A 21,322-nucleotide genomic window follows, 5' to 3' on the forward strand; every position below is an offset into this window, starting at 1 on the left:
TTGGCAGAACATAGATAAAAATCCCTCCAGTACTGGCTTACCTGACTGCATTTTGGAGCATATTCAGTGATATATTTTCTATTTCTATGCTGTCACATGAAAAATAGAGACTTTAAACTCTCGCAAGTCCTAACGGTTTGCTTCTGATTAATTTTTTTTTGTAGGGATATCCTTTAGAGAAACAATTTCCACAGCATTTGTAACCCTTGAAATTTGTGTGTAATCACTCCAGTGAAATGCCCAGCTCCTGCTTCACCATGGCCAAGTGTAAGAACTTGGTGAGCTCACTGTGAAACTCCACACAGTTTTTTTTAGAGAGATCAAGTTCAGAGCAAGAAATCCTGCTATGTTTATGTAGTGAGTACAGGTACAAACATCATTTTACACTCATTCCTGTGGTTTTCTAGAGGGACTTATTCCTGGTGGCTCTTTGCTTTCTCACTGTTCTCCTTTTCAGCTTTTCTGACCTGGTTTTCTCTCTTTTATGGTTCTCGTTCCTGGAGCAGAGTGTGGCTGCAGAAAGATTGAGCTCTAGGTGGGAACTGCATTAACAACAGTGACAGGATTATGGCCTGGCTGTCTCTGCAAATGTCTCTTTTGATCTTTACTAACAAACAAACTCATTTGAACTGAGTTTAGTAAGCATTTCCAGTGAGTAGGAGCAGATGTGTATTAAAGAGGCCATCCTTGTCCTCAGATTGTCATCTAAGGGATACTTGAGGTGTGCACATGCATAAGATCAAGGATTCGTTTCGCCAGTTCAGCCATCTCAGGACTTTTGCAGATTTAAAGCAGTGTCAAAGGCACAAGCAGTGGTAAACTACAGCCACATGGAGAAACCTGGCAAAGCTGCTTCAGTCTTTCTTAAGCAGAAATCAGCAACAATCTTTCTCACCACTGTAGTTTGTAAGGAATTGTCACCTTTTTTTTTTTTTTTAATTTTCTGAAGATGGCATTTTTTTAATGGACCTATATTTCATTCATACATTGCAAATATACTGTCTTGCAAAGGAGCTAAGAATTTTCACAACTTTCTCATACACTTTAAGAGCAAAATTTTAGAAGTGGTAATCTTTTTCTTGAAATATCTCTACAAAAACCCTTGTGGGGGTAGGTAGCCAAGCAGGGCAGGTGGCTGGTCTGAAATACCTAGCTCTTCAATTCTAGCAGGACGGCAGAAAATATTCTAGAATTATAGAGTTGTAGAATGGTTTGAGTTGGAAAAGACCTTAAAGGTCATCTTGTTCCAACCCTGCTGCTGTGGGCAGGGACACCTTCCACTAGATCAGGTTGCTCAAAGCCCCATCCAGCCTCGCCTTGAGCTCTTCCAGGGATGTGTCATGATCACATAAAAAGTGATTTTAGAAGCAAGATTTCTGAATTTTGAGGGCTTGTTTTTGGTAGTATTTCACAGTTCCCCACTGTGTTTTCTGACGTGTAATAGCACCAACAGTATACCAGTTTTTGGGCATTACAGGAGTTAAATTTTACCTCAGCCTCCAGGTCTGAGCCCCTAATTAGACAGCTGAAATGGGGTTTCCTGTCATTTGTCCTGATCAGCCAAACTGCTGGGCCAGTGTCTGTTTTTTAAGAAACTTAATTTCTTACACTAAGTCTTTTAAACGTAAAATGAACTGGATTTATAAAGATCCCATTACTTGCAATTTTGTGTTGAATACCTTGTGTTACACAGTTATTTATATGGCATTGAAACAGCCTTGGGCAAGATCGTAAGGCAGCACTCCTAGTGAGCCCTCATAAAGACGAGATGTTCATCTCATCTGGCAATTGCTGAGAACAAAAAAAGATAAATTATTTTTATTAGTACCTGGAAATGCTGCTTGCTAACAATAGAAGCATAATCCCTCTCTCATGCCTCCCTTCTGTAACATCCTCAGCAGTAACCTCAGAGTGGAGCAGCCTTTGCAGTACAGTTGGGATAATGTTGGCAGAAGCAATCCTTGCATTTGCTTTTCCTTTCAGGAATGAGTATGCTTTGTTTATCTGAGCTGTGTATTGGGACTATTTGCAGAGTATTTTAAAATGTTCAAGAGAGACCTTCTCCAGCTAAACCAACCATAATAAAACAACTGTAAAATTTAATTTCTGCTGAAAGAGTGGGTTACCTTTTACTTTACTACACCATTAAAATGGATACTAAACATGTGGAAAGGTCACAGCTGGAACTGAAGGAAGGGTTTTTTTAATCACTAGAGTCTGAAAAGTAATGACAGCCCTCTGCATTTGTGGATAAAGGCATTGATGTTTTTATCCTCTCTACTGTGTTGTTATGTGTCATGTTTCTACGAACTTCAGCACTGTAGCTTTATGTTGTTGTTGTACAAGTATATATATCAATGAAACAAATACAGACTGAGGTTTTTAATGCAGGCTTAGGCACCAGGTGCCACAGAAAGGACATAAACCCCAGTGAGAGTAAAGTCCAAAGTTGACCCCACTACCACTAGACACGTTCTGCTCTCTGCAGCAGGTGGGTGTCCCAAGACTTCACAGCAAAAGCTTTCACTGCTCCTGCACCACGGGCAGATCTCACCAAAGGTTTGCAAATTATGCCACCAAATGGCTCTGCCTGCTCAGACCTTCACAGAGATCCTGCTCCCGTGGTGGTTATGGGTGGTGTGTTTTAAGACCCCTTTCCTTAACAAGAGATTCTGGTATAACAAATCATAACTGGAGTTTGGAGTAACTGAGCTCCTTGCTGTCAGAGAATAAGAGAGTGATTAAGGCATCATCTAAATTAAATACCCCAAACATAGCAGGTGGCTGCCTGAGCCATGCAGATATGTCAGACTAGGCAGGGAAGGTGAAAATAATTTTGGAGCTGATTGATCTCAATAGTTAGTCAAGCCACAGCAGTCAAGAGATGATAAGAAGCAAAAAGATTTAAGACTTAATCAGCCTGAAGACGTCAGGCTTCATGCCACTAAAAACACAATATTTAGTGATTCACTTTTAGATCTGTACTGAATTAATAACTAAACTAGTCTATAGTTTTTTTCTGGCTCTCAACAATGTAAAAATCAGCTACAAATACAAGATCTGTGTGTAGGAAAAGGTAAAATTTAAAAGAGGAACTTGATATATAATATTCAAGGCAGTTTTGACTGATGAGAGAAGAGTATAGGCAGGCACTGGCAGGAGAAAAAGAAAATTATACAGAAAGCATGATGGATTTGTTGAGGCACACTACAATGAACATAGTAGATGACAAAGTTATGAAAAGAAACACTCATAAATGTTTTCATTATCAACTTCGGATAATTCCTCTGACATGTAGAAAAAGCAGGTGGAAAAAAAATGTCTTCTCAGGAAGGTTTGAGAAGACACAGAAAAAGAATGAGAGTGTCCTTTAAGACTGTGGGTACTTAGCTGAAGAGAACAAACAAGAAGGAACTAAAATACACTTTGTAAAAGATGGTAGGATTCAAGAATTTCATATCATTTGTATGGGAAGGAGGAGGAAAGTTAATAAGGTTTCAGCCTCCTCCAAAAAGACTTAGTAATCAAAGGTCATTAGACCATATATCTTATAGTAATTAATGTGAAATGAGTGCAATTAGTGATCCTTCATTAATGAATCTGTTAGATTAGTCAGCTTCTATTTTGGTCAGATGCTATTTAACATGCTTCAAGAAAGGCTTTTTTTTCCAGACTTCAATCTTCATAAAAATTCTGTCGGAGAGAGGTTTGGAAATAATAACTACTGATCAAATTCTCCCAGTCTTTTATATTGGCAAGTTACTTACTGACTTTGCTGAAGAAAATATCTACTGAATTATTTTGATTTTGGCTAGATTTTAAGGTTCAAAGGCCATCAGGTACACAGTTATCAACAAATCAACTTCCACTTGGACCTTTCAATTTTTGCTTCCACTGTTAATTATCTACTGGAAAAGAAAGTCAAAATCCCCACTCAAAGCCATTCTTATTTTGGGATATTTTTTTAAATATTCTGTTCTCCAGATGTTCTCCAGCTGCTTCCTCCATCCTACCTGTTGCACTGGGTGTTGTGAAGATTAGCCAGTCCCTAAAAAAAAAAATTATTAGAATGTTTGTAAAGGACATTGAACTCTTCAAATGGAAAATTTAATACAAGTGCAAATTATAATTATCACTATTCCAAGCTATTTACTATAGACACACAGCTAAAAAAACTACTCATTAACGGACTATTTTCATGTTTCACTGAATCTGGATATTCAGTTGCCTTTTCAATTATTGGCAGCAAAATTAAAATAGAATTTTCACTGCGAGATTTGACCCTTTTATCTCAGGTGATGTGAAAGGTCTTTTTCAAAAATCAGAAAAGCTGTACTTGCATATTCATTAGTGGTAATAATTTACTAAACCAGGTGCTAATTTTTTCCATTATCGTCTTGTTCTTCGCATAGTCCAGATTGTGAAACTGTGGTGTTAGACCCCTCAAGTGCAAGGCAGATAAAGACTCTTTATAGAAAAAATTCTATAGGAGACTTATTTCATTCAAATTTGGCTGACAATTAAGACACAGCCTGTATGTGAGGATTAGTGAATTTCCCACAGTGTTTTTAATCCCCATCACTTATGGCAAAAACACATGCATGAAAGCTTTATTTCCAAAAATGCTGCCATAGATGGCATTGCTGTGGTGTGCCAAAGCATAACCAAAGCTCTATGCCAAATGAACACTGACATGTTAAAACTTCACTGTTCAACCAAATATAATAGTCACTTTGTTTTCCCTCAGTCAATGAAGTCTAAAGTACATGTTTAGTTGCTTTGTTAACTCAGGAACCAAATAACCTCAGTTCTTAATGATAAACTGAGCAATTGCTCATTGTATTTCCAGAAACTGAAAAAGTTCTGTGTTTGTGAACAAAAGATCAGTGATCAGGAGAAAACCACTGGGGTAAACTATCCCTTTTATTGATCCAAGATTAATATTAGCTGATAAAATAGAGAAATTTGAAAACAGTAAAACATTAAAGATCTGCAATTGACAAGGTGGGGCAAAATGTCCAGTGTAACTCGGTGTCGACAAGGAGGTTGCTCCATCCAAAGATATATGTAGCAACAAATCCTCCAAGGAATGTTCCAATGAAGTCCTTACTCATTCTTCAGTAAGACTCGGCCCAAAGAGGTGTTTAATGTCAACAGGTAACTGGACAAAGAGGAACCGTAGAATTGTACAATGTGAGAAGCAAGTGAGCTCAAGGCTGAAAATACTAACCCTGCAAGAATTGCCCACTGATGAAAATACTGCTTCTACAGCCCAGAAAATCTGTGAATAAAAACAAGTCTGAGGTTGGAGTCTCATTTGAAGTCAATGGTTGATTATCTACTTCTAAAACATTGTCTTATGCGCTCTATCAGTCTAAATGTCAGAAAGCATCACAAATCCCTCAGAAATATGACTTTTTAATTTCCCAGAGGTCCAAGACACTTTCATCGAAAAGGAAATTTAATATTGAAATCATAAAAATTCTTTAGGCTTGCTATATTAGATTTTAGAATATGTTTTCTTTATTTTTCATTCCATCTCTTTCTATAAAGTTTAACATATGATATAATCTATCAAACCACCAGATATAAAGGGAAAATATGTCAGATTTGGAATTCATCTGAGCTCTTTGTTCTGCAATAATCTACAATACTAAAACTTCAAATACATAATTCTTTTTATCCCTAAATACTACCAGTTCTGACTTTTTATATCAGTTCAAAATTACTATGAAACTATTTGTTTTAAACTTGTGTATTTATTTTCTGTGTGCAGGATGAATAGGAAGCATGTATTTGACTTTGGTTCTTCCTTTATTGATGTAGTGGTATTTGCTTACTTATTTTCTCATTATTGATACTAACACTATTGCACAAGTTTCAGTGTTGAAGTGTTTCTTGCTGAGACAATAAATTTCAATCCACAAAATTCTGGACAACATATTTTGCAACAGCAGACTTTATAATGTGAGGATGAGTTGTTTTATTGGAAAAAAAATACAGTTTTAGGTCTCCTTCTTGCCTCCTTCTTTAGTAAACACAACCAGAATCACAGGGTATTTAGAGAGCAAATCTGCCAGAATGAGAGGTTTTACTGATGCTTATTAAAAGTAAAAAAAAACCAAAACAACAGAGAAATAAACATCTGAAATAATTCCGTCCAAAATAGTAGTATGGGCACCATTCTTCACTGGGTCAGCTAAACAGAAATAAATAATAACTTATTAATTTCCTTAATGACAATGTGATTATCACCAATTCTTCTACAAAGTGGTAAAATAGAGATGGAATTATTCATGTCTGTAAACTCAGAGTACATGAACAGGTAAAAAATGAGAGCAATTCCACTTTTTATCACCCAGTAATGGCAGGTAATCACCTGCCCTAGAAAAGCCTGCTCTGTTCAGGCTCCCCAGGTGCTGATGCTTGGCCTTGAATCATCTGTGAGAATGACCTACTGACTCCTCTGTAACTGATACATCTACATTTTGTAAAGCCTGTTTTACTCAAAGTTGTTAAAACGATCGGTGAGAATTATTCATTCAGTTTTATTTCAGTGAAGCTCACACAAATCCATCCGTGACATTTCCAAAGCACTGCCCATCTAATCATGGCCCAGGCAGCCGCCTCTCAGCTCTAAATTGCTTGGCAACGTCATGTTGTGTGTATAAATGGATGTCCTGTAACTTGTGTAAACCTGCAATTATAGAAATAAAAATGCAAAAACCAAGCCTACGAGCATTCCAGTTGCTGATCGTGTCTACCCTGCAGAGTGTGAAGCAGGTTCTTATGCCTACATGGATCTTCAATTAATATTTCATATTAATTGTGCTAATAATTGAAAACATGTGTAATGGAAGTCATGATTATATTGCTACTGAAATAAAAGTTGTGAAATGTTTCATTCTTATTCCTGAAACATTTTATTATAGATAATATCTACTTTTTGATTTGCCTCTTCAATCTAGTCATGCACAAACAGAAAACTCCTAAAACACACACACACACAAAAACCTGATGCAAATTTTCCTTTTGTTGCAGTAACAAACTCCTTTCTAAAGAAAACCCCTACAGGTTTGTGCCAGAAGACAACTGAATAATTTGATATTCATAGGTAAAATGTCTTTCTTTGCTTCCTTCACTTTTGAAAAATTAAACAAACATTTCTTGACATTTTCCAGATAGTAGTTTGTTTTGCACTTTCCTAGGATGTTCCTCCTGCAGTGACATCGTCCTGAAAAACCACAAGGCCTTTAAATATTGCAACAAACCCAGTGGTCTGATAAGCAGGTGGATTGTAGCATGTCTATCTCAGTCTATCTCACAGTACTTTCTTAAGACACACAAGACTAACACTGAATTCTTAAATCCCTAAATCCACACAACCCCATGATATAATCCTTTATATAAGCAGCTCAAAAAGTCCTTTAAAAAGTAGAACTTGTTTACTTTTACTCAAATGGGAAGACTGTGTCTTGCTGTTTTGATCTTTAGGTGGATTTTGGTTTTTTTTATTAATTTCCAGAATAAATATAGTTAGATATTTTTTTTTATTTACCTGCATGTTTTTTTAATGTTAGTAAGGGTTTGTGTTCACCTTTTTCTGTAGACAATAATCACATTCTCTTTCAATCTGAATTTACCTGCATTTCTCCCATTTTTAGATGACTTCTTCATCCTTCCAGTCACTCCAATATTTTTTTCTTTACAATCTCCTGTGAAAACTCACTTTTGCTGTCAGCTTGTGTTGAAGAGGACATACTGCTTGTGTTTCTCTGTTCCACATTGACACTTTCATGGCTGATATTGATGTTCATAGTCATCCCATGATCTGCAGACCTTCCTTGAGCTACTGTTCCCAGACCTTTACCACCTTTGCCATTTCCAAATGATAAGATCCATTTTACAAAAGGAATGTGTGCTGTTGAACACCATGTGCTTGAACTTGCACTTCACTCCCCCAAATCTACTCTGTCATTCCTCAGGGCTGTGCAGTCAATGATTATTATCAGTATTGGTGATGCCTCTCACCTTTTTGCAAATAGCAAATCTCAGACTCATATTACTGTGTAAATGGAGGTTAAGGAAAGCCACAGTATAACCAGGTCATCATGGAAACAGTCCTTGGCAAATATTAATTTTCAACATTTCCCCTCATGTGCTACTTCCCCTTAGACACTTCATTTTTGCTATTCTTTGTACTCCTTTTATTTTTCAACTAGCCCCCATTTATAAATTGTCATGTAGAATCACATCAAATGCTCCATGAAATTCAGATGCAGGTAAGTTACTGTATTTCTGTCAGACAGTCAACATAATGAAGATTATTTTGTTTCATCCATCTGCATACTTCTTTCTGTACAGTACTGTTGCTTTTTCTTCTTTTTGTCATCTACCTTCATGCCTATAATTACTCTTTCAGAGTAATGAATCAAAGTCAGACTAATAGACCAAGGTCAGAAGTGATTTCCTGAACCTCTGTCCTCACTCATCCCTCTTCTTAAATGCAGGTACTTCAGTTGCTGGTTTTGATTTTATAGCACCACTCTAATGGTTTTGCATCTGTTTTAGAAATATAACAGCCTACTTATTTTCCCCCTGGTCCTCCAGTCCTGCAGAAGGGCAGGAATGGGAATGTTATCCTCTCTCTGCAGCTGTTGAGCTGCTCCAACATTCCTTTTTCCACCTTTACTGATCATCTGCTTTGCCGTTTGCCTGCTGGAAGCCTCAAAGTTATGAGGATTTCAGTGCAAACTCAGTACTGCTCTGTACAAACTTGATGGAAAATCCACTGATTTCAATAACATCACTCAGGTGTCTGCAGGTTAATGGTGCTTAAGAGCCTTTCTGGACAGGGGCCTAAGGAAGTCACACGTTATCTTTGTGTGTTCCCATTATCGATGCCACTCTCTCAGCCCTGAGAGTGCCTTGTCAGTGCTGCTGCCACTGTGAGCACACCATAAGCTCAGATATTTCTTTTACCTCCCGTTTTTCAGCTCCCTTGAGCAACAGCCACAGCCCATGTGCCGGCACCCAAACAGGCAGAGTCAGCTCTATGACATAAAAATTAATTTTTTCATGTTAAAGTAAGTAAAACATTTCTATGGAGCTACCCATTCATCTGAGGAGTTATCTTTTCCTTTATGCATTCATTGGAAGATGTTTCACCATTTCCTTAGTGATTTATTTCTGTGAATCTCATCAGATTAAACACTGTAAGATTTATTCCTTCAATAATATATTCCGTGTAGAATTTAATTGTAGAACAGTAGGAAAAGAGCTGGAACAGAATAAAAACATATGGAAGTAATTCAATTTTTATATTCATTTCAAGATTTTTTTACCTTTGGGGGTAAGTGTGTTTGGGGATGGTGAGAGAAATACAAGCTATAAATTCTACTTGGATGATCAATAATAAAAATAAATGATCTTATTAAAAAAATTACAATTAAGCAATGAAATGTTGAATGACCATATTAGTATGACAATAGGTGCCATGAGGCATATATATAAGGGAGTAGTGACAGAGCAGCAAAAAACTAATTTTAGTCAAAGAACATTCTCTATTAACTCTAGAAAATATGGCTTTTTTTCGCATACTTTTGGATTTATTTTCCTGCAAAAGGAGCTTTGAAATCAAGATGTATTACCAACAGAGATCTTTTCTAACAGCACAGTTGTAAAAATCTGAATAAATAAGAGGGCACTGTGGTCAGGATTTGCCCATATTGAGATATTTTAAAATTTTCGACAAAAAAAATTTCTTAAAAGTTCATTTAAAAAGTGTGATGAAATCCTTTCGTAATGGACAAGGTTCTTCTCTAAGGGGTAGTATATCACATGGGGTAAACCATTAAAGAAAGACATTTTGGAATGATGTGCCGAGACCTAAAAATCTCACGGTTTCATGCCTTCCTTCCACCTGGCCGCTTCAGCACCTTTATTTTTTGCTGGGTGAAGCTTACTCTAAATAATTCTTCGTGTTTTTATTACTGAAGGATTTGGAGTCCTTAGGCATGGTCTAGGTCCCTGGGCTGCTTGGCAATGTACAGAGCAGAGTAAAAAGTTGGACCACAACATAAACCAGTGCTGTTCTTGCCAGCTCTACCACCCCAGCAGCCCAAAGGCTAATTCCTTGGATTCTCAGCAAAGGAGAGTTTCAAAGAAGAACGTGCTGGGGTGAGCTGTCATGATGAAGCCATCAGGTGGATGCTCCATGGAAGTTGTAGGATACTGTAGGGAAAGCATCCTCCCCCAGGCAGGTATGATGAGGTAACATGAAAATGTGAAGTCCTTGAAAGTGGGAGTTATGTTTGAAGTAATGGGCACTGGGGAGCCGTCAGGGTCACACCTGGTGAGAGGGAACATGCCAAGACCAACTGTCCAAGAGGCTAATGGAGAGGAGAAGAAAGTGTATTTGAAGAGGCCAAAGCCAAGTGCTGTTTGAAGCAAGACACTAAACTGCTAGTCTAGACAAGAAATATTCATCTCTATTGAGAATAATCAGTGTAAATTGCAACACAATTGAAATCTCAGTCTCAGTGAAAGAGATGTTCATTCTGTTGGGAAATGGAATGTTTCTCTGTGTGTCCAGCTAGTGCTTAAAACTGGCAAAAGTGAGGTAAACCTTCACAACTCTAATGATATATCTGAGCCAGGCTAATGCATTCACTCCTTTTGATGTGACATAATGTTAAGAACCAAGCGAAACATATGACACAATTTTTCAAACAGCTATATTTTTTAACAGGAGAGAATAGTTGTGCTTCACATTTTTCTTTTACTTTGCACTTACAAAGATTTCTGTCCAGATCTGGTCTCCTTTATATTTCAATTTTTCCATCTGTTAAATGGCAGAGAAAATACTTATTATTTATGTTAAGAGGCAATAGGTGGGTCTACCAAATAGTTTGAAAATCATTAGTGCCATGAATTTGATTTTTAGGCACAATGAGTGGCTCTGATGCCAAATGGCTTAAATAGAACCATCAGACACTAAATACTAAATATACAGATCTTTAAGGGTTTGTTTTGTTTGTTTGTTTGTTTGTGTTTTTTTTTCCGGGTTAATATTTGTAGATGAAAAGCAGAAAATTTTAATTTTATAATTTTAAATTTCTTCCCATATCTTTCAGCCATATGGCAATTTTTGAATTCCTCATCTGAGTTACAGACCCATGGATCAAGACCTCCATCCCAAGCATTAGCACTTATTCCTGCACTTTCATCTTGGGCTTTTGGCATTTTACTAGTGACTTCACAGGTATCATGTTTTCATTCATAATTAATAAGCAAATATTTCATTCAGTGTTGTCAGTGGATAGTATTATCATATTGTACATCATGAGTTTAAATCAAAATAGACAAAGACTAATCCTTGCTATTATCTTAGGAGATTTTGCAGATGTCAAACAGGCTAGAAGATACCTGAACATTATTTTTATGGAAAAGATGAAAGTGTTTCACGGCATACTGATCTGGGCCTGACCATGAATGATTAATATCCTTTTGGTCCAGCTTCAGCTTGCCTTTTTTAGATAACAGCCAAGAAGCAACCTATGATCTCATGTGTCGTATCTATAGATAGGTCAAGAGATAGTTATATATCTATATTTTATATAGATATAGTTGCCTTTATCATATGTCACATCTTGCATTATAAATCAAGGCTTGGCAAAAAAGAAGGTACAGAGATTCCAGATTTCTGATGTATTTTTTTAGTATTTATTAATTCTTATTTTTATTTTTGACTGAGATTCACTCATTTCCTCAATTTTCCTCTGTATTGAAAAATTGTCAGTGCTACTGAGATGTGCTATAGAAAGAATGCCAACTCCCCATTACTCTGCTTGAAAGAGGCCCTTAATAAGGGATTAATTTTTTAAAATCTTCTTTGCCTTCTAATATAAGTTAAAACAAGTAAAAAGAAAAACTTGAAGTTGACTAGGAAGTTGAAATGGGGAAAACAGGGACAAAGGATGAATAATTCTTGAAAAATAACAAGGACTTGCCTCTGTGTCTTAACTGTGCATCAGAGACTTCATGTTTCTGGTGAGAAGGAAGAGTAAAGTCAACCACACTTAAAACTGATAAATTAAGGAATGTAAGTTGTTACATTAATCATCCTTTCTCAAAATTTTTATGGAACTAAGTATTTATTTCTTCATAGACTATTGTCCAAGGATATCCAAAGGTTTCTTCCTGTTTCCCTGTGCTATCATTTCTGACAAATTAACCTCATTATCTCAACAGAATAATTCTGCTTTCACTGCCATGCACTAGGTTGCTTTTAGTGCCTAGATTATGTTTCCAGCCTAATATTTAGAAAAATAAAAACCAGTTTGAGAAGTTTTCAAAATAAGTTTGAAGTCTTATAACCAAGTCAGACTGCAAAGAATTTGTTGGGGTTTTTTTAAGGAATGACACTTTTAACAAATGAATAATATTGGAGCTGCCCAAAGTCTTGCACACAATTATACATCCTGCTTCATACTGATGCTGGAAAAACATTAAGTCAAAATTATTGTAAATATGTAATCTAAGTAATGTCATATGTCAGCCTAAAACATTGCCTGACTGTCACATCCTTTGTGAAGCTGTCACTTTTCTGGAATACTTATATTTCCATTGCAATAATCCACTGTGAACCCGTAACAAGAGACAGGTAAATATGGAAATTATAGTGCCTGAGGAAAATCTGCTCAGTACAATGAGAACCAGATCAGACAAGAGGAACTCAATTCTCTTCCTCTGCTTCAAAAACACATTTGATTTGGCCTCATGACAGAAGAAATTGGATGTAAGAAGGTCTGGGACAATTGCACGGCTCATATTCTAAAGGTGAAATCACTGCCTGTTTTTTCTGGTGCTAAAAACTGAGCCTTTACCCACCAAAATGCTTCAAGGCTGGCTGGCTTGCTGGAGTCTTTGGGAGACAGAAAGTTGATCTTATTCGTGGTAACATCATTCATGTTCACTGTACCTACAATCTCAAATGGGAATTAATCACTTCTCTTGTGATTGTGTGTCATGCACTGGAATAAACCTGGTATGAAGTGAGGCAGCTGACAGCTTGATGACAGTATCACAAATAGGGCTGTGGATACATCCAGCTTAAACTGCTGGGAGTCTTTAATCAGAGGAGCCTGAATTTAATTCTTGAGAAAATGAAATTAAATTTATTCCCCACAACCACTGATCAGTTTAAGAACAAGACAAGGCATGCATTACTTGTATTTTCTTCCAGGGCTTTTTGTCAAATCAAACAGTTAAACCTGGGCTCTGCATATCTGTCTATCTGTTTATCCGTTTAGCTGTCTGTCTCTCTATATGAGTTCTTGGCCTGTTTCATAAAGCAACAAGGCTGACATTTCTTCAAATGCACACAATAATTCATGAGCCCCAGTTTTTCGAGTCAGAGGTTTCTCCTAGAGATCATAATATGAGGCAAAACCCAGCCACAAACCTCACAATGGGAAGTAAACAGACTTTTCACAGAAGCGACTGTTTTGTCCTCCTTGGGATCCTTGAGTTTGAAATGTAAATCCACTGGGATTACATAACTTCATAGCTCAGAAATTAATGTGCCACATTTCATTAGGGCCTGTGGCTGCTTCACTGCGGAACATTTTCTCGTCTTCATTACTCTGTGACATTGCATTTGGAAGTCCAAAATGGACCACTCTGGGGTATGGCTACAGCAGAATATCATCTGACAAACTGCTTAATAAATGCCATGAAGAAGGGATGTACAGCCTACCCCTAAATAGCCTTTCCCCAGATGCCAACAGAACTACCTGCATCTTCCTGATTGTAGGAAATTGTAATGATTTTCTTGTCATGTAGCTTTTCCTTTACTGAGCTGAACTATGGCTGCTTGCATGTTGTTATTCTCATGTTAGTAGCCAAAGCTGTTGACTTCCCTGGCCTCTGAGTGCCACTAACTGTAAACACTATATGCTTTCAGTGGATCCCAAAAACTGCATGAAAAGAGACATCATTCTCACTGGCTGAAAATACAGGGAAAACCTTTCTCTGTAAGTACAGGAGTAAGCTAAAATTTTACTCATCTGAATGTCCAAAACCATGGAATTCTCATGTAAAGGAACACAGCATATGGATGGGACAAAAACCTGCCGAGTGGAAAGAGCAGTGTACAATGGATGCAAAGAAACTCTGGAAGTTAATCTCAACTGTAATATTTCAGTAATTATCTCACAGGAACTCTACAGATAGCTGGCAGCTTTTTGTAAAGGTTTTGTGTAGGCTTTCCTTACCAAGTATGAAGAAATATTCAGAAAGATTTGCTATTATTTTTAATAGCTTACTAAAGATTATTAATGGTAATTTATTCAGGTTTTCATAATTTTCTCTATCATAAAATATGCACAGTAAGGACCCTCTAAGTGCTTTTGGTCAGTATGTCATTTCAGGAAGGGATTTTCTGAGGTTGTGCCAGCTGACTTCACTGCAGCCACATTGAAGTAATTATTCAAATATCTTCACTGGAAACCTTTCCTTTGGCATTTTATTATTGATTTTATTTTGATTCATCAACTCAGTGTATGTCATAGTGATATTTCAGCATTTAGACACCAAGGCTCTGCATCACTCATGTAATTTCTGACAAGCATGGGGCTTCTGCCATGCTTGTGAATCTTTACTGAGGATTGCAATATACTTCAGACCCCTCAGAACAGAAGCTATTGTTTTTAATAATTCCCTATCCTACAGTCCAACTCTCTGAAAAATCACCTGCTCTTGGTCTCCATATGGCAACAACCCACTAACTGAACACTTACATGTGTTATCCACCTGTACTTAAAATCAAAACTCTCTTTCTTGCTGTAATTCAGGTAATTATATTATCTGTATAGTCCATTATAAGGAAACAGATTTTCCAACAGAAATGTCTCTTCCAAGATTTTACTTTCACAAGACTAATATTATTCCAACCCCCCCCCCCCTTTTTCTTCTTTTCTTGTATTAGTAAACTGCCAAATGAGTTCAGAAGTTGAAAAATTCAACTAATTCATCCTTACCTCATACCCTGAGAGCATTTACTTCTGCAAAGGGATCTTTCCCAGTCAATGTCTTCTCTATTTTCTGAGCAATTCTCTGTTTTACTTTGCTGTCAGGTTTGAGAATCTTGTCTGAAAAAGATATGATAAAATAACAATATTTCAGTGATATGGTGTAAGGAGAGAAAGCATATTTGACTTTCCTGTCTGTATATCAAAGCAATTCCTGACCCCCACACCCCCAGCAAAGTAAGGAAGAACTGAACCCAGAGTCCCGGAACCCTCCTACTTCCTAATGAGGGCATTTGTGCCTTCTTTCTTTGTGCCCTCCATTGTTTTCTCTGCAGCATATCCTCCTCTGTGAAGAAGTTATTTTTACTTGACATGCCCTTTATAAATATTCCCTGAGGATTCTCTGCTAAAATTGTCTGGTAGTTTAGACAGCTTTTTCCTGTTGTGATATTTAACCTTCTTACTTACCTAACTTGGTGGCAAAGCTGTTATTTTCAGCTTATTGGACAAGCTTTTGGGTCTGTCTTTTGCCCTTTTCTTTCTTTCTTTTTTTTTTCTTTTTCTATAGAGCCATGTTGCAGCCTTCATAATTAATTAGAGGCATAAATCCTTTCCAGTTCAGCCAAATTTCATTATAGAGCTTTTATTTAGCTTCTAATAACTTTGTTTACAAAAACTGATCTGCCCTGACAATTCCCTAGGTTTTTTTTTTTTTTTTCAGACAAAGGACATTTTAAAGTGTATTCTGAGAAAAGTGTTGAAATGGTTCTCCATTTTTTATAAGTGTCTGAATTTAAATTGTGCAATTCTACTTTTAAAAAGGGCGTCGTTGGCACAGAAAGTAACTTCAGATGAGAAATTATGGAAAAAGACTGGATATTTTCTCTTAAATGAAGGACAGGCGAGCCATTTATCAGTTTGAATTTCTTTAAAGGTACCTGCTTTGTGATGCTAACCTACTAAATTTGCTGTCTCTCTTCAAACTCCTCACGCTGAGACTTCACACCTGTCAGTGGATGCTGGACTGTAGCACTTTGAACTTCTGATCTCATGGCAGACTGGACTCCCTGCACTGGAAATTGTATGTACAGTTGGGATGGGAGAAGAGTCTCTTAGAGAGAGAAACATTTTTATTACTATTATTTCTTTTTAAATCCAGAATAGTCTGGTGTTTGTGGAGTTAGTGATTTTCTTTCTCTTTGACCAAACATCCAGGTATAAAATAAATGTGCGCCAGTTTGCAGAGCATAAGACAAGCAAAGTGCTAAAGATGCTGAGTGGATGTCAGTTATTTTCTAGAGGAGTGAATGTAAAGTTTCATCTGCATACAGGGATTCAAAATTTTGATGATCCATGAGAGTGTTGGCCCAGAATTTTGAAAACTATGCCACTTTGGAAGTAACAAACTTCCAGGGCATACTTATCTTTCATCTGACCTCACCACCTGCACTGTGAAACACTGAGGCTGAAGTACAGGTACAGCTCTTGTACCAACCCCTCTCTAGTTCCCCCCAAACTGGCTTTCCATTGAAGGGACAATTTGCTGAAATGTGGGCAAGTTAAGTCAAGCATGAAGATTTACCCAAGGATTAGGCAAGTCCGGAGCACGGATCAACTCTACTTGCTCAAGTAGGGACAAAAGGTTCATGGATGCAACCCTGCTGAGTGCAACAGGAGTCTGAAAAAATGTCTCTGTTCAGAACAAAGCTTCCTGTTGTGTGTTTGTTTGTGTGTGTGTTTGCAAAACCCAATTGTTCTTGTAAAAACAAAGAAAAAACTCTACTGTCTGTAGAGTTGTCAGGACTTTGAAAAATATATTTCAAATCTGTGTGAAAAAAAAAGTAGTTTCATTGTGTTCTATTTCTTGAGATAATGCAGTGTAATAGCTGTAAAAGTGCAGGTTTCATTTTGATATACGCTTTCTTAAAAATGTGCCCATCACCCTAAGTAGCAATATTTGCATTAAATGATGCATAGTTAAGACTGTAATGTTTAACACGATATCATAAGAAGTTGTAACAGAAGGTAAAATACAGTAAAATAATATTGGTTCTTTTAACAAATCAATTTAGAAAAAACTTGTAGAAACATAAAACTGCCAACTTTGTGTTTATGCAACACACTTACTTTAGCAACCAAAATATAGATACATATGAGAAGGAACAAACAAAAGTAAAATGATACTTCTGTTATTATTGCTGCTCATATTGTCAATCAGTGTTATCTGACATTGGAGATGGATGGTGGATAGAGTCGAGACAAAAATCTCTGTGGACTGGGACTAGAAAACTCATATTAAAAAGAACAAAAAGAAAGAAAAAATAAAGGAAAAATTAAAAATTAATCTTCTTTGGGTAGCAACTATATTTTTTATGAAGAAGTTCTTTTCACAAAAATGCTTTCACCAACTGGACAAAAGAAAGGATATGAATGTCCATAGTCTGGCCATATCTTATTAATTCATTGGATTTTCAAAGTACAGTGTTGGATTTCAAATTACATAAAATAGAAAAAGAGGGCAATTTTCAAAATTTTATCTTCTCTTTCATATCTGGACTCCAGTTCCCCTTCTATCTGCGATGGAGTCTTTATTCTCATGGAAAGGAGTGTCTTGATTTTCTTGATTGTAGGCAACTTAGCTATTGTTTCTAAGCAGAGAAGATTCAGGGCTTGTTTGGGTGGGGCATTTTCATCTTGAAACCAAAGTTATTTAGAAGTGTAAAAATCTTACCCCACCCCTCCACCCCAGTTCTCTACATTATGCTATGAAAGACTAACGAGTTAATAGTAATATGTTTTAAAAACCCTGTCAAATCGCAGTCTTTCACCGGTGGTTGACCCTGCAGCAGGAGCAGTCTGTGATGGATGGGGCGTGGGGTGAATCGCATAGAAACTGCAATAAATTTTCCTTGCCAGTTTTCAAAATTGCTTATCAAAAGGCAAGGCAGGGACAGTAGATACAGAACAAAGTATTTTGCATGTATATATACATGTAGATGGTATATACAGGTGCTGTACATGGTAACTGAAGAGTTTCCAATTTGCACAGCAACTTTGCATAAATTGTTCTGCCCATGAGTTATATTTGTTTGGGCTTTTTTTCTTGACAGCCAGACTACTAAATGAAGACTGTCTTGGAGTTACTGAAGCCTATTGAAAGTAGGATATCTGAAATGGCACAGCACAGCACAGCAGCATTCATGAAATGCAGACAGGCTTCTTGAAATTGCAGTGGTAAATGGACTACTCTAATTACTATTGTCAAAGTTTGCTAGTCTTTACTTAGGCTGAGCAGTACCATTTTCTGTGAATAGTCACACTGAATTCACACAGGAACTTCTCCAGAATAATATGACAGGAAAAGTGACAAGAAATTTAATAGAGAATTTTGGCTACCATATAGTAAAGCAGAATGCAGGAAACCTGGAGATATCTCTGTGGTGCACAAGACGTGTAAAGGTATACTGAGGGTATAATTAAAAACTACACCACATACAACTCAAAACAGGGTAAGAAAAATTGTCTTTTGAGATTTTTATAGTGTCAGTGAGTAAAGGCAAAAAAAAGCTGTGAGAGAGTCTGACAGATATCAGGGAGCCTGTACGATGGAAGAGTCCTGGGAATCCTCTCAGCAAGAGAGGGAATTACTCTTAGCTCTTAGTTCTGTAATATTTTCCTTGCATTTTTGCCCTGAGAACAGGAGAGTCAGCCAGACTCCTTTGGAAGAATCTTTAACGGAGAAAGAAAAAGAACTCATTTTCAAACCCCAGCCTAATTTGTGGAGGTGGAAGTCAAAGCAAAGACAGAAACCTTGCCCTATACTTCTGAGTTTTATACAAAGTAGGTTTGACCTGCCACTGCTAGGGAGGAATAAATAAAGCAACCCATGAGATTAGCCTCTGAGGCATTTTTGTGACCTGATCTTTTCCTGAAAAGCAGCAAATTCTCCACTCTGGAATGAGTTTCTTTCTGCAGCAGAACAGATGGAAATATCAGCTCTAGTTGTTCTATCAAAAGAAGTTTTTTGTCTCCATTTCCAGTAATATGATAATACTTCAACATCTTTTCTATTAAAGCCTCATTGTTAAGGAAAAATATTTAAACGTTTTTAGTAATTGGCAAGTCTATTATTTGAGTTTGCCAAGACAACAGGTAACTTTCCTAAGCTATTTTGTTCCTACATTTGTATGTACCCATGAAGTCAATGAAGCAATATTGAAGCTTTGCCAAGCCCAAATGTCCTTCAAAACATTTTCAGAAAGTGAAAGAATGGAAACAAAGTAATATAAATACAGGAAAAGTAGACTGATGAGAAATATAAAAGTTGCCATTAGCTTTGGATTTCACTTCACTATTAATAACATACCCCAGAACTCAAGTTACTATAGTAGCCCAAAAAAATTGTTGTACAGTGCTTCTGTACAACAAACCCCACCCTATTCAACAGCTCTGCAGTTTCTCTATATTTTTGCTCGGGTCAGAACTTCTGGGAAACTATCAAAAGGACAGTGAGGTGAAGCAAAAGAGTCCTACTGGCTATTGAGATTCAGAATAAGTAAGAGCTTTTATCAGCTCATAGGGATTAAAAATATACATACCAATAGCTCCTTATAACTGCCAGTGTAATAGTATAGCAGAAAGAAGAAAATATTTATGGGTCCCAAGGGCTGTAACTTTTTAAAGATTGTTACCTTCTTGGAAAGGTATCTTTGGTGACTTTGGCCACCTAAAGGGTTGTGCTGTGCTTAATGCCGAATAACAGCTGAATGACATCTGGGAGGTAAAATCAGTTTGTTTGTTTCCTGTTATCACTGTCCTCCCTTTCTTCTTCAGAGTCAAATGCCATTGCTTTGCGGAGGAACTAGAGGAAGGCTTTTAGTTTTAATTGCCTTTATGAGCCTGAAGGTTACTCGCCACAACACACAAACCTACAGTACTGGAAAAGAGGAGGAAACTGTGGGTTTAACAAAGCCCATCCCATCAACCTGAAACTACTTTGCATCAAAAAAACCCTGAATTTGAGACTTGTTCTTGATTTTACAGTGTCCATGATTTTTTTTAGTTCAATTACCTTCGTCCTTTTGAATGCTCTACTCCCCCTCACTTTGTGAATCTGTGCAGATCCAGATCCCAGAAACTGGCTGTGGTTTGGTGAATCCCACAACCACTAACGTATTAGGACCATTTTGCTGAATGTACAGGGAAATTGGTGAAAACAATAAGCACAGAGTGCTGACAAACAAACTAAACAACCAGCACGACACGGAAAACCAACACTTGTCCTTTATGAAATTTTTAAATTATTTTTTAACAGGCCTGGCTGGCAGGAGAAGTGGCCATGAACCATTCAGGTGAGGATTTGAGTCTTAAGACAGAGTATCTCTAACTTTCATCAGTTTCCTCACTGCACTGAGGATTTTTCCTTATGCATAGAAAAGGCAACCTCATTTATCCTTGACTGAGAATCACATTTTAACAATGGAATTAGCTATTCCCTGCATTACAATGACTTGCTTTCTGTAATTTGCCATTAATATGCTTCTACCTGAACAGTGCAAAATGTGAATTAAATTGCCACAGGGAAAAATGATGAACCTATACTTTGATTTAATCTAAAAGCAGACAGTTATAGTCTCTGTCCTCATAATAATGTTCTTCCCTCTCTTCCCAAAAATTTTACTTTGACTTGTCTAGGTTTTCTTTTCAGTTTGTGAAAAAGTGCAGCATGTAATGTTGACCACTCTTAGAATTATAAAATATACATATTTAAATAAATAATATAATGTTATATAAAAATTATATAATTATATAAAATATTTTGATGTATCAAATCATAGAATTGTTAAGGTTGGAAAAGAAGTCCAAGATCATCAAGTCCAACAATTAACCTAACATTGTCACCTAACAATTAACCTAACACCACTATACCACGTCCATAAGCACCACAACTACCTGTTTTTTGAACATTCCACGGGATGGTGATTCCACCACCTCCCCATAGCTACACATTAATTAGTAATTATGACAAAATATAATTTCATAATAATTTTAAAAGTGGTAACAATAATTATCACTGGTTTATAATCAAGTCTTTTCCCCCTTCCCCCATTCCCACAATGAAAGGGTTAAGACAACATTAAGGATTCAGCTGAATCTCAAAAATAAACCCCAGTAGGGAGATCATGCTGAAAAGTGATTTTTAACTTATTGCCTAGTCCAAAGTATATCTCTGGCACTTGTCTAATGCTGTACCTCTATAGACTATAGTGCTTCCAAGAATACACACACTT

At 36.8% G+C, this 21,322-nt stretch overlaps 1 long non-coding RNA gene across 2 annotated transcripts; it reads left to right on the plus strand.

Moving 5' to 3' along the window:
* The first annotated feature begins 235 nt into the window (after nt 1–235).
* On the plus strand, nt 236–20,727 carry LOC114061697. Of its 2 annotated transcripts, none has more exons than XR_003572183.1 (3): nt 236–367; nt 8,423–8,510; nt 20,347–20,727. It is a non-coding gene; the product is annotated as an uncharacterized LOC114061697 (long non-coding RNA). The 2 variants fall into 2 exon arrangements; XR_003572184.1 differs by having other exon boundaries at nt 236–357.
* The last annotated feature ends 595 nt before the right edge of the window (nt 20,728–21,322 follow it).

This window comes from Empidonax traillii, unplaced genomic scaffold, assembly GCF_003031625.1.
Source record: "Empidonax traillii isolate 1590-97213 ecotype Southwest subspecies unplaced genomic scaffold, ASM303162v1 scaffold350:size764500, whole genome shotgun sequence".
Lineage (NCBI taxonomy): Eukaryota > Metazoa > Chordata > Aves > Passeriformes > Tyrannidae > Empidonax > Empidonax traillii.